Below are 12,941 nucleotides of genomic sequence, written 5' to 3' on the forward strand. Positions count from 1 at the left end.
GACCTGCACAACAACATACAAGATGCGGTGGGTGGAGTTATGCTCAGTCAACCAGTGGAAGGAAGGACCCACCAAAGAACCACCCAACAATAATCAAAACCCAATTACATCCAGAGAGCCCAAATAAATGGCAGAAAGGGCATCCCAAGAGCTTCAAGTTCAAGAAATCAAGGAGACTGCACCACAGAATCACATAGGTCTCCTACCACAGAAGGTCACATCAAAAAGAAAGGGAGTCAAAGCAGGTTGTCTAACAAGCAGAAACAAACAAGAGTTACCTAAAATGGGGAGACAAAGAATCAACTGACAATCAAAAGGAAAGGAAGAATTCCCAGGAAGAGTGCTAAATGAAGTTGAGGCAAGAAAACTATCAGATTTTGATTTCAAAATGATGCTTATAAAGATGCTCAATGAGCTCAGTAAGAACTACAAAGAGTGCCAGGAAAGATATAAGAAACTTATTGTGAACTACACCAGCATGAAAAAAGGCATAGAAATTATCAATGAGAGCCAGGAGGAGCCCTGTCTGGTGTGGCTCAGTGGATTGAGTGCTGGCCTGTAGACCAAAGAGTCACCGGATTGATACCCAGCTGGGGCACGTGCCTGGGTTGCAGGCCAGATCCCCCATGGGCAGTGCATGAGAAGCAGCCATACACTGATGTTTCTCTCCCTCTCTTTCTCCTTCACTTCCTCTCTCTCTAAAAATAAATAAATAAAGTCTTTTTTTAAAAAAAGAGAGAGAGCCAGGAGGAAATAAAGAATACAATATCTGAAATGAAGAACACAATAGAAAGAATTAAAAGCAGGCTAAATGAAGCAGAGGATTCAATCAGTGAGCTGGAGGATGAGGTAGAAAAAAAAAATCCCAGACAGAACAACAAAATGAAAAAAGACTAAAAAAGAATGAAGACAGTGTAAGAGTAGCTGAAGGACAACATGAAATGTAATAATATCTGCATTGTAGGGATACCAGAAGGTAAGAAGAGAAGCAAAGGATAGAAAACCTATTTGAAAAAGTTATGACAGAAAACTTATCTAACTTGATGAGAGAAAAAGTCATGCAACTGCAGGAAGCACAAGGGCCCCAAACAAGATGAAACTAAAGAAGCACATTACAAAACACATCTTAATGCTCAGCATCACTAGCCATCAGAGAGATGCAAATTAAAACCACAATGAGGTACCATCTTGCACCAGTCAGAGTGGCCAACATAAACAAATCAACAAACAAATGTTGGAGAGGATGCGGAGAAAAGGGAACCCTAGTACACTGTTGGTGGGAATGCAGACTGGTGAGGCCACTGTGGAAAACAGTATGGAATTTCCTCAGAAAACTAAAAATGGAACTTCCCTTTGACCCAGCAATTCCGCTGCTGGGATTATACCCTAAGAACCCTGAAACACCAATCCAAAAGAACCTATGCACCCCAATGTTCATAGCAGCACAATTTACCATAGCCAAGTACTGGAAGCAACCTAAGTGCCCATCAGCAAATGAGTGGATCTAAAAACTATGGTATATTTACACAATGGAATTGTATGCAGCAGAGAGAAAGAAGGAGCTTATACCCTTTGCAACAGCACGGATAGAACTGGAGAGCATTATGCTAAGTGAAATAAGCCAGGTGGTGAGGGACAAATACCATATGATCTCACCTTTAACTGGAACATAATCAACAGAAGAAAAAAGCAAACAAAATATAACCAGAGACATTGAAGTTAAGAACAATCTAACAATAGCCAGGGGGGAGTGGGGAGGGGACAGTGGGGAAAGGGGATTACAGGAACTACTATAAAGGACACGTGGACAAAATCAAAGGGGAGGGTGGAGGTGGGGGAGGGGGGTTCGGCTGGGGTAGGGTGGAGGGATGGGGAGAAAAGGCATACAACTATAATTGAATAACAATAAAAAATTTTTAAAAAGAAGAAGAAGGAAGGAGTCCTGTGCTTAAGGAAATAAAATACAATATGTTTAAAAAAAACCCATACATCTTAATTAAAATGGCAAATTTAAAGACAAAGAGAATCTTAAACACAGCAAAGAAGAAACAGCTAGTAACATATAAGAAAGCTCCGATAAGGCTATCAGCTGATTACTCAAAAGAAACACTACAAGTCAGAGAGGCACTACTCTACCCAGCTAGGCAGTCATTTAAAATGAATGGAAAAATAAGGAGTTTCCCAGACCAAAAAAGAAAAGAAAAAAAAAAAGCTAAAAGAATACACCTCCACCAAACCAGCATTGCAAGAGATGCCAAAGGACTGCTTTAAGAACATGAAGTAAAAGAGAGAGAGAGAGAGACAGAAAGGACCATAAGTACAAAGGAAAAAAATGGCAGTGAATAAGTACCTATCAATAAAAACCTTAAATGTAAATGGATTAAATGCTCCAATTAAAAGACATAGAGTAGCTGAATGGATAAAAAAACAGGTCCTGCATCTATGCTATCTACAATATACCACATCAGAATAAAAGATCTACACAGACTAAAAGTAAAGAGATGGGAAAAAAAAATTCCAATCAAGTGGATATGAAAAGAAAAGCTGGGGTAGCAATACTTATATCAGACCAAACAGATTATTTTTTAAAAAGCTATAAAAAGAGAAAAAAGACACTTCATAATACTTAAGGGAATAATACGTCAAGAAGATATAACCATTGTAGACAGCCACTGCAGTACATTGAGCTCCAGAGAGACAGAGCCAGGGCAAGTGCAAGCTGGACAGGCATTGCGTGACTCTGTGCTCACTGAGGAAAAGTAATTAAACATGGGGAAAGGAGATCCTAAGAAGCCAAGAGGCAAAATGCCATCATATGCTTTCTTTGTGCAAACTTGCTGGGAGAAGCACAAGAAGAAGCACCCAGATGCTTCAGTCAACTTCTCAGAGTTTTCTAAGAAGTGCTCAGAGAGGTGGAAGACCATGCCTGCTAAAGAGAAAGGAAAATTTGAAGATATGGCAAAGGAGGACAAGGCCCATTATGAAAGAGAAATGAAAACTTATATTCCTCCTAAAGGGGGGAAGGGGAAAGAAGATCAAGGATCCCAATGCACTCAACAGGCCTCCTTCAGCCTTTTTCTTATTTTGTTCTGAGTATCGCCCAAAAATCAAAGGAGAACATCCTGGCCTATCCATTGGTGATATTGCAAAGAAGCTGGGAGAGATGTGGAATAACACTGTGCAGATGACAAGCAGCCTTATGAAAAGAAAGCTGCTAAGCTGAAGGAGAAATACGAAAAGGATACTGCTTCAAAGGAAGAAGATGAAGAGGATAAGGAGGAGGAAGATGAAGAAGAAGATGATGAATAAGTTGGTTCTAGTGCAGTTTTTTTCTTGTCTATAAAGAATTTTAACCCCCCTGTATACAACTCACTCCTTTTAAAGAAAAATATTGAAATGTAAAAAAAAAAAAAGATATAACCATTGTAAACATATATGCAGCCAAAATAGGAGCACCCAAGTATATAGGAAAATCTTGGAGGAATTCAAGGAAGATATCAACAGAAATACACTCACAGTAGGGGATAGATCTTCCAAACAAGGAATCAACAATGATATTGTGGCATGGAACAACACTCCAGATCAAATGGACTTAATTGATATATGTAGAATTTTTCATCCAAAGAAACAAAATATACATTCTTTTCTAATGCACATGGGACACTTTCAAGATGGACCACATAGTAGGACACAAAACAAGCCTCAATAAATTCAAGAATATTGGAATATATCAAGCATCTTCTCAGATCATAATGGCTTGAAACTAGAAACCAACCAAAGGAAAAATCTCAAAAGTGTTCAAATTCATGGAGACTGAATGAGATGCTATTAAATAATGAATGGGTTAACAATGAGATCACAGAAGGAAAAGATTCTAGAAAAAAATAAAAATGAATATGCAACAGCCCCAAAACCTATGTGACACAGCGAAGGCAATTCTGAGAGGGAAGTTCAGAGCAATACAGGCCTACCAAAAAAAAAAAAAAAGATAGAAAAAATTCAAATAAACAACCTAACTCAACATCTATAAGAACTGGGGGAACAAAAACAAAGCCCAGAGCAAGTAGAAGGATGGAAATAATCAAGATCAGAGCAGAATTAAATGACAGAGAGACTAAAAGAAAAATGAAAAGAATCGATGAATCCAGGAGCTGGTTCTTTCAAAAGATAAACAAAATCAACAAGCCTTTAACCAGGCTCATCAAGAAAAAAAGGGAGAGAACCCAAAGAAATTCAATCATAATGAAAAAAAGAAAAATTACAACAGATGCCACAAAAATACAAAGGATTATAAGACCACTATATGCCAAGAAATTTGAAAACCTGGGTGATATGGACAAATTTCTAGAAACATTATCATACTCCAAACCTGAGTCAAGAAGAAGCAGAAAGACAGAATACATCGATAACAACTACTGAAATTGAAGCAGTAATCAAAAACTCCTGGCATACAAAAACCTGGGCCAGATGGTTTCACAGAAGAATTTTACCATACATTTAGAAATAAGCTAACTCCTATCCTTTTCAAAATATTCTAAAAAAATTCAAGAAAGTGAAGACTCCTAAACTTATTTTATTAGACCAGTAGTACCCTAATTCCCAAACCAGGTAAAGACAAAACAAAGAAACTACAGGCCAATATCACTGATGAACATAGATGCTAAAATCCTCAACAAAATATTGCCAAACCAGATCCAGCAATGATCATACACCACAATCAAGTGAGATTCATCCCAGGGATACAAGGAATGTATAATATTCACAAATCAATAAACATAATACACCACATAAACAAAATAAAAAATAAAACCCACATGATCATATCAATAGATGCTGAAAAAGCATCTGATAAAGTACAGCACCCATTTATAATAAAGGTACTCAGCAAAGTAGGAATGGAGGGACCATACCTCAACATAATAAAGGCCACATATGAGAAACCTACAATCAACATCATACTGAAAGGGAAAACACTAGAAGCTCTCCCCCTAACATCATGCACAAGACAAGGGAGTCCACTTTCACCACTTTTATTCAACATAGTATTGGAAGTTGGAGCCACAGTGAACAGAAAAGAAAAATAAATAAAAGGCATCCAAATTGGAAAGGGTGAAATAAAACTGTCATATTTGCAGACAACATGATAGTATAAATAGAAAACCCTATGAACTCCAACAAAATACTACTTGACCTACTAAGTCAATTTGGCCAAATAGCAGGATACAAAGTTAATATTCAGAAATAGAAGGCATTGTTGTACACCAACAATGAAATATCAGAAAGAGAAACTAGGGGGGAAAATCCCATTTACTATAGCAAAAACAACAACAAAAAAAGTACCTAGGAATAAACTTAACCAAGGAGGTAAAAGATTGTACTCAGAAAAGCACAGACACTGAAGAAAGAAATTAAGGAAGATACAAATAAAGAGAAGCATATATCATGATCATAGATTGGAAGAATCAACATCATTATTATGTCCATACTACCCAAAGCAATATAGATAAACTCAATCCCTATTTAATACCAATGGCATATTTCAAAGGTCTAGAACAAATATTTCAAGAATTTATATGGAACCATAAATGACCCTGAACATCCTTAGCAACCTTGAGAAAGAAGAACAAAGTAGGATAGATCACAATAACCGATATCAAACTATATCACAAAGCCACTGTAATCAGAAGAGTCTGATACTGGCATAAGAACAGACACACAGAACAATACAACAGAATAGAGAGCCCAGAAATAAACCCATGTCACTATGGTCAATTAATATTTGACAAAGAGGGCAGGAGTATAAAATAGAGTAAAAATAACCTCTTCAACAAATGTATTAGCAGAAGAGGAATGGTACATCAAAAAAATGAAACTAAACCATCAACTCACACCATATGCCAAAATAAATTCAAAATGGATAAAAGATTTAAACATAAGTGTTGACACCATAAAAGCCCTAGAGATAATAATAGGCAGTACAATGCAATGTCATGTTGGGGACCACTCTGTGTGGTTTCAAAGATTGCTGCAGCCCTGCGAGAGCAGACTCTGAAAGGGGCTAGTGAGTGTCCCTGGAAAACCAGGTAACGCAGGTGGCAGACATGACCCGGCTCTAACGCCAAGGGTTCCCATGGGAATCAGGCCTGATAAATACATTGTATCCTTTGAAGCCTGCTCTGCTTTGCTTTGTATAGCTCTGTTGATATAAACTGGATGTTTAAGTTCAAGGCATAAGGAGTAAACTACTCATCTCGTGAAACACATCTTAAAGACCCTCTGGCATCAGCATGACTAACAGACCCTGACCTTTGACAAATCTCTGTGTTCCTTCAATTGTTATCTATAGATAATACCTGTTTTTGTATGATTATAGCCTTTTTGACCTTGATTGATGAGCTATGCATGTATGCTGTATACACCTAAACATAGCATTCCCAATAAAGGCCATTTGGGAGAAGGGCTTGGGGCATTCCCCACTAAAGGGAATCACCACCCTCTTTCCCACCAGAACAGCAGGACTGTGTCTGGGACAATTTATTTCTCATCCAAGGCAGCCGGGAGGAAGTCTCCTGGACAGGGCACCTCCCACAATGTCAGGTATCCCACACAGCAATATTTTTGCCAATATACCATCTAGGGCAAGGAAATAAAGGAAAAGCTAAACAAACGGGACTACATCAAATTAAAAAGCTTTTGCACAGCTAAAGAAAACAGCAGGAAAATGAAAAGGGAACCAACTATATGGGAAACGTATTTGCCAATTATACCTTGGACAAAGGTTTCATCTCCAAAATATAGAAAGAAGTCATATGACTCAACACCACAAGACATACAATGTAATTAAAAAATGGGCAAAGGACTTGAACAGACACTTCTCTAAGGAGGACATACAGAGGGCCCAGAGGCATATGAAATAATGATTAACATCACTAGCCATCAGAAAGATGCAAATTAAAATCACAATGAGATACTACTTCACCCCAGTCAGAATGGCCATCATAAATCAATAAACAAGTGCTAGAGAGGTTGTGGAGAAAAGGGAACCCTAGTGCACTGTTGGTGAGAATGCAGACTGGTGCAGCCACTGTGGAAAACAGTATGGAATTTCCTCAAAAAACTAAAAATGGAACTATCTTTTGATCCATCATTTCCACTGCTAAGAACCCTGAAACACCAATACAAAAGCACCTATGCACCCCTATTTTCATAGCAGCATTTACAATAGCCAAGTGCTAGAAACAGCCTTTGCCCATCAGTACATGAGTGGTTCAATAAACTGTGGTATATTTACGCAATGGAATACTACACAGCAGAAAGAAAGACCGAACTCCTACCTTTTGGCGACTTCTTTATCTATAGAACTAGAGAGCATTATGCTAAGTGAAATAAGCCAGGGAGCCATGAACTTCCTGGACAAAAGCCATGATCTCACCTAGAAGTGGAATCTAATGAATAGCACAAACAAATGAACAAAAAAGAACCAGAGTCATGGAAACAAGGAACAGACTGACAGTGACACAGGGGTGGGGTGGAGAATAAGGGGTAAAGAAGGTGAAGGGTCTAATCAACAAACAGGTATAAATGACCCATGGACATGGGGAACAGGGTGGGGAATGACTGTGGGAGTGTGGGAGCAGTTGGAGGGGCAGGGGGAACAACAGAGAGGTGGAAATTGGGACAGCCATAATAGAACAACAATAAAAAGATAAAATAAAAGGTTAATTCCCATTAATAACAATGGATAAGAACACAACAAAACAGTAGCTTTAAAATGCTGAAATAAAACTGTAATTCTCTATGCAATTAAAACCTTTCAAAACAAGGTGAAGCTCTGGCTGGTGTGGTTCAGAGGACTGAGTGCCGACCTGCGAATCAAAGAGTCGCTGGTTCTATTCCCAGTCAGGGCTCATGCCTGGGGTGCAGGTGAGCCAGGTCCTCAGTAGAGGGTGCATGAAAGGCAACCACACATTGATGTTTCTCTCCCTCTTTCCCTCCCTTTCAGTCTCTCTAAAAATAAATAAATAAAATCTTTCAAAAAAAAAAAAGGTGAAATAAAGTTGTGGTTTTTCTATTTTTCTGTCTTGTTTTTGAGACAAAGTAAACCTGAAAGGATTCTGCCCCAGAAAGCTGTGTTAGTCAATACAAAAATGTTAAGAAGGTTCTTCAGGCACAGAAAAAAAAAAATTGATACTAGGTAAAAACTTCTATGCAGAGGACTGAAGAGTGCCAGAATGGTAAATCTGCAAGTAAATATAAAAAGTTATTTTTTAATTTCATAATTCCTTTAAAAGATAATTGACCATTTAAAGAAAGAAGAGTATGTGTGGTTTAAACATATTTAGAAGTAAAATACATGACAGTAGAAGAAAAGATGGCAAAGGGAAATGGAATTATCATGTTGTAATATTTTTGCATTATAGGTGAAGTTGTATAACAATTATTGGAAGACACTGATAAGTTTTTTTAATAAGCACATTAAAAACCATAGAACAACCCCTAAAACATCAAAACAGGAAAAAAGGTACAGCTAATAATCCCATAATGGAAATAAGTGGAATACTAAAAATAGTGAAGATTAAATACTAAACAAACACAAATTAATCCAAGAGAAGGCAATCCTCCACCCTCCAAAAAAAAAAGAAAAGAAAGAAAGAACATATGACAAGATAATAGATTAAAACATAATAACTGCATCCTATATAAATGGCCAATCTAGGTCACGAAACATTTTCTGGAAAGGGTCAGATAGTGAATATTTTAAGCTCTGTGCATGACAGACAGTCCCTATCACATATTCTTCTTTGTTTACTTGTAAACCTTCAGAAATGCAAAACCATTCTTAGCTCAACGCCTATGCAAAAACAGACTGGGGACTTCCAGCCAAGATGGAGGCTTAGGTGGATACACGTTGCACCTTCACACAACCAAAAAAAGGACAACAACAAATTTAAGAACAAAAAATAACCAGAAAAACTGCCAGAAAATCAAACTGTATGGAAGTCCAACAACCAAGGAGTTAGAGAAGAAACATTCATCCAGACCAGTAGGAGCAGTGGACATGGGCAGCTGGGGTGGAGAGGACTTGCAGCAAGGTGACGGCTGGAAGACCAGGTGGAGGGAGGCAGAAGCTGGCAGAGCAGGAGGTCCCACATTTGCATGCAGATAAACCAGGAGGAACAACTGGGGAGTGAGACAGATCTCTCAAACCAGGGTCCAGTATGGGGAAATAAAGCATCAAAACCTCAGACTTAAAATATCTGTGGGGGGAGAGAACCAAGATGGCGGCGTAGGTAGACACACTGCGCCTCCTCCCACAACCAGCACTGACAGAGAATCGAACGGCAAGGGGTCCGACACCAAGGAAATAAAAAATAAACATTCATCCAGACCGGTAGGAGGGGCGGAGACGGCACCGGGGTGGAGAGGACTCACGTGGCTGTGGCGGGACCGAGACTGGCGGAGTGTGGGACGAAAGGGGCAGGCAGTCTGACCACTGACAGACCCTGCGGCCCCACATTCGTGCAGATAAACCGAGAGGGCCAGACTCAGAGTGGCGGAGAACGGGCAGGCAGAGCGGCGGGTAGCACCCTGCGGCCCCACATTCATGCACAGATAAACCGGACGAACGGTGGGAAGCAAAGCAGACCAAGCAACCCACGGCTCCAGCTCAGGGAAATAAAGCCTCAGACCTCGAATTGAAAATGCCCGTGGGGGTTGGGGCGGCAGCAGGAGAGACTCCCAGCCTCACAGGAGAGGTCCTTGGAGAGACCCACAGGGGCCTAGAGTGTGCACAGGCCCACCCACTGGGAACCAGCACCAGTGGGGCCCAGTTTGATTGTGGGTAGCAGAGTGAAAGATTGAAATCCAGAGAAGAGTGAAGCGGGCACCATTGCTCCGTCTCAGCCCCTCCCCCACATACAGCGTCACAGCGCAGCAACCAACCTTACCCTGCCCCTGTGAAGACCTAAGGCTCCGCCCCTTTAAGTAACAGACGTGCCAAGAAAAAAAAAAATGGCCCAAATGACAGAACACTTCAAAGCTCCAGAAAAAGTACAACTAAGCGAGGAAGAGATAGCCAACCTATCAGATACACAGTTCAAAACACTGGTTATCAAGATGCTCACAGAATTGGTTGAATCTGTTTGAAAAGTAGATGAAAAAATGGAGCCTATGCTAAGAGAAACAAAGGAAAATGTACAGGGAACCAATAGTGATGTGAAGGAAACTGGGACTCAAATCAAAGGTGTGGACCAGAAGGAAGAAAGAAACATCTAACCAGAAAAGAATGAAGAAACAAGAATTCGGAAAAATGAGGAGAGGCTTAGGAACCTCCAGGACATCTTGAAACATTCCAGCATCCGAATTATAGGGGTGCCAGAAGGAGAAGAGGAAGAACAAAAAATTGAAAACTTATTTGAACAAATAATGAAGGAGAACTTCCCCAGTCTGGCAAAGGAAATAGACTTCCAGGAAGTCCAGGAAGCTCAGAGAGTCCCAAAGAAGCTGGACCCAAGGAGGAACACACCAAGGCACATCATAATTACTTTTCCCAAGATTAAAGGCAAGGACCTACATCCAAGATTACTGTATCCAGCAAAGCTATCATTTAGAATGGAAGGGCAGATAAAGCGCCTCTCAGATAAGGTCAAGTTAAAGAAGTTCATCATCACCAAGCCCTTACTATATGAAATGTTAAAGGGAGTTACCTAAGAAAAAGAAGATCAAAAATAGGAACAGTAAAAATGACAGCAAACTCACAGTTATTAACGACCACACCTAAAACAAAAACAAGAGCAAACTAGGCAAACAACTAGAACAGGAACAGAACCATAGAGATGGAGATCACACGGAGGGTTGTCAATAGGGGAGTGGGAGGGGGAGAGGGGGGGAAAGGTACAGAGAATAAGTAGCATAGATGATAGGTGGAAAATAGACAGGGGGAGGGTAAGAATAGTGTAGGAAATGTAGAAGCCAAAGAACTTATAAGTATGACCCATGGAAATGAACTAAAGGGGGGGGGAATGTGGGAGGGATGGGGTGGGCAGGATGGAGTGGAGTGGGGGGGGAATGGAACGACTGTAATAGCATAATCAATAAATATATTAAAAAAAAGAAAAAAATATCTGTGGGGGTTCAGGTGGCAGGAGAACCTCCCATCCTGACAGGAGAGTCTGTTGGAGAAACCCTCAGGGTCCTAGAATGAACACAAAACCACCCACCTGGGAATCAGCAGCAGAAAGGCCCATTTGCTAGTGGGTAGCAGGGGTAAGTAACTGAAAGCCAGCTCAGAGTTGAGCAAGCAGCATTGTTCCCTCTTGGACCCCTCCCCCCTACCACATACAGTGCTGCAAGGCAGCAATGAAGGGATACCCAGCCTATCACACGCACAGTTGAAAACACTGGTAATCAGGATGTTCATGGAAATGGTTGAGTATGGTTGCAAAATATAGGAAAAACTGAAGGCTATGAAAAGTGAAATAAAGGAAAATTTACAGGAAACCAACAGTGAAGGGAAGGAAACCGGGACTCAAATCAATAGTTTGGGTGGCTAAGTGGAACCACACGCCGGCGCTTGACTCCCACTGTACACTTAGAGACTGAGTGGCTGAGTGGAGCCATGCACCCGAGCTTGACTTGTGCTGCGTGCACAGTGGCTGAGTGGGTGAATGGAACCACCCGCCCAAGTTTGACTCTCACTGTGTGCCCAGAAACTGAGTGGCTGATTTTAGCCTGGCAGCTCACAGAACACCTGGGCCAGAGGCTGGGCAACCGTGATTATTGCAGCCCAGACCTGGCCCCATCCTCTCAAAACCAAAGGAAGGGAGAAAAGTGAAGCCCAGCCCCCCTCTTCCTGTGGCATCTAGGAAGATCAGCAGAACTTGCTGAACAGGTTTAAAGTCAGTAGAAGGTTTATTTTCTTTCATTCCTCTTTTTTTTCCATTTTTTTCTTTCACCAAGTGAGGCAATAACGTGTGGAGTTAAGAAAGGTCCAGAGACAGATCCAAAGAGGGAGCACAAAGCTAACCCCCAAAATTGAGAAACTGAGACAAATGTCACTTTGCTATGCCATACAGCTGACATTTTATTGTTTATGTGTATTATTATTATCACTTTTATTTTATTAGTATTTTTTTATTTCTCTTCCTTATGTTTAGTTTTCCTCATTTTATTTCTCTATTTAATTGTATCATTTGAATGGTTTTCCTTATTCTCTCTTTATTCTATTTTAATTTTCCATCTTTCACTTCACTCATGTCCAATAACACACTACTCTTGATCATATACTTTCTATTCTGGTTATGTAAATTATATATTTCTTGTCATATTATTGTTGTTCCAGTACTATTGTAAATAATCGTTGTTCCATACAATTGTACATACTACACAGCAACCCTCCCTGATCTTAGCCCACTTCACTTTAATCCTGAGCATTAATATTGTTATGGTTAACTCTATTCCCTCTCACACTACTCCTACTTTCTATCCTTACTCTCACTATATCTCATCATCTAACCTTCCACAAGTGCTCTGTTTTCTGCATTGAGCTCACAATTCTTCTCCCCTCTAACAAGAGACTTATCTCTCTTTCACCTTTTATAAAATGTGGCCAGTTGGGTGAAATATCACAGTCAACACTATACTCATCCAAACAATCCCCTATCTCTTCACTACTTCCTGGTACTTTAAATCCCAAAAAATATTTTCCCGCTGTCTTAATCCATTTTGCCTACCCCCTGCCACTGATCACACATGAGAATAGGTGGGACCTGCGAACATCAGTATACCAACAACAAAGGAACCACCAAAAGTACAAACCCAAGTACAAGAGAGCCCACACAAACAGAAGAAAGGGCAAACCTAGAGCATCCAGACAAGCAGGTCAAAGAGACCATGCCACTGAACCCTATAGAATTCCTACAATAGAAGTTCACCCTACAAAA

General features: G+C 40.1%; 1 protein-coding gene and 1 pseudogene across 2 annotated transcripts in view; one reads left to right on the forward strand and one right to left on the reverse strand.

The window, feature by feature from the left end:
* Positions 1 to 12,941, reverse strand: part of ZNF382 (zinc finger protein 382) — an 87,422-nt gene that overhangs the window by 55,096 nt on the left and 19,385 nt on the right. The window lies entirely within an intron of this gene.
* Positions 2,652 to 4,910, forward strand: LOC128779663 (high mobility group protein B1 pseudogene; annotated as a pseudogene).

Source organism: Desmodus rotundus, chromosome 12 (genome assembly GCF_022682495.2).
Source record: "Desmodus rotundus isolate HL8 chromosome 12, HLdesRot8A.1, whole genome shotgun sequence".
Classification (NCBI taxonomy): domain Eukaryota; kingdom Metazoa; phylum Chordata; class Mammalia; order Chiroptera; family Phyllostomidae; genus Desmodus; species Desmodus rotundus.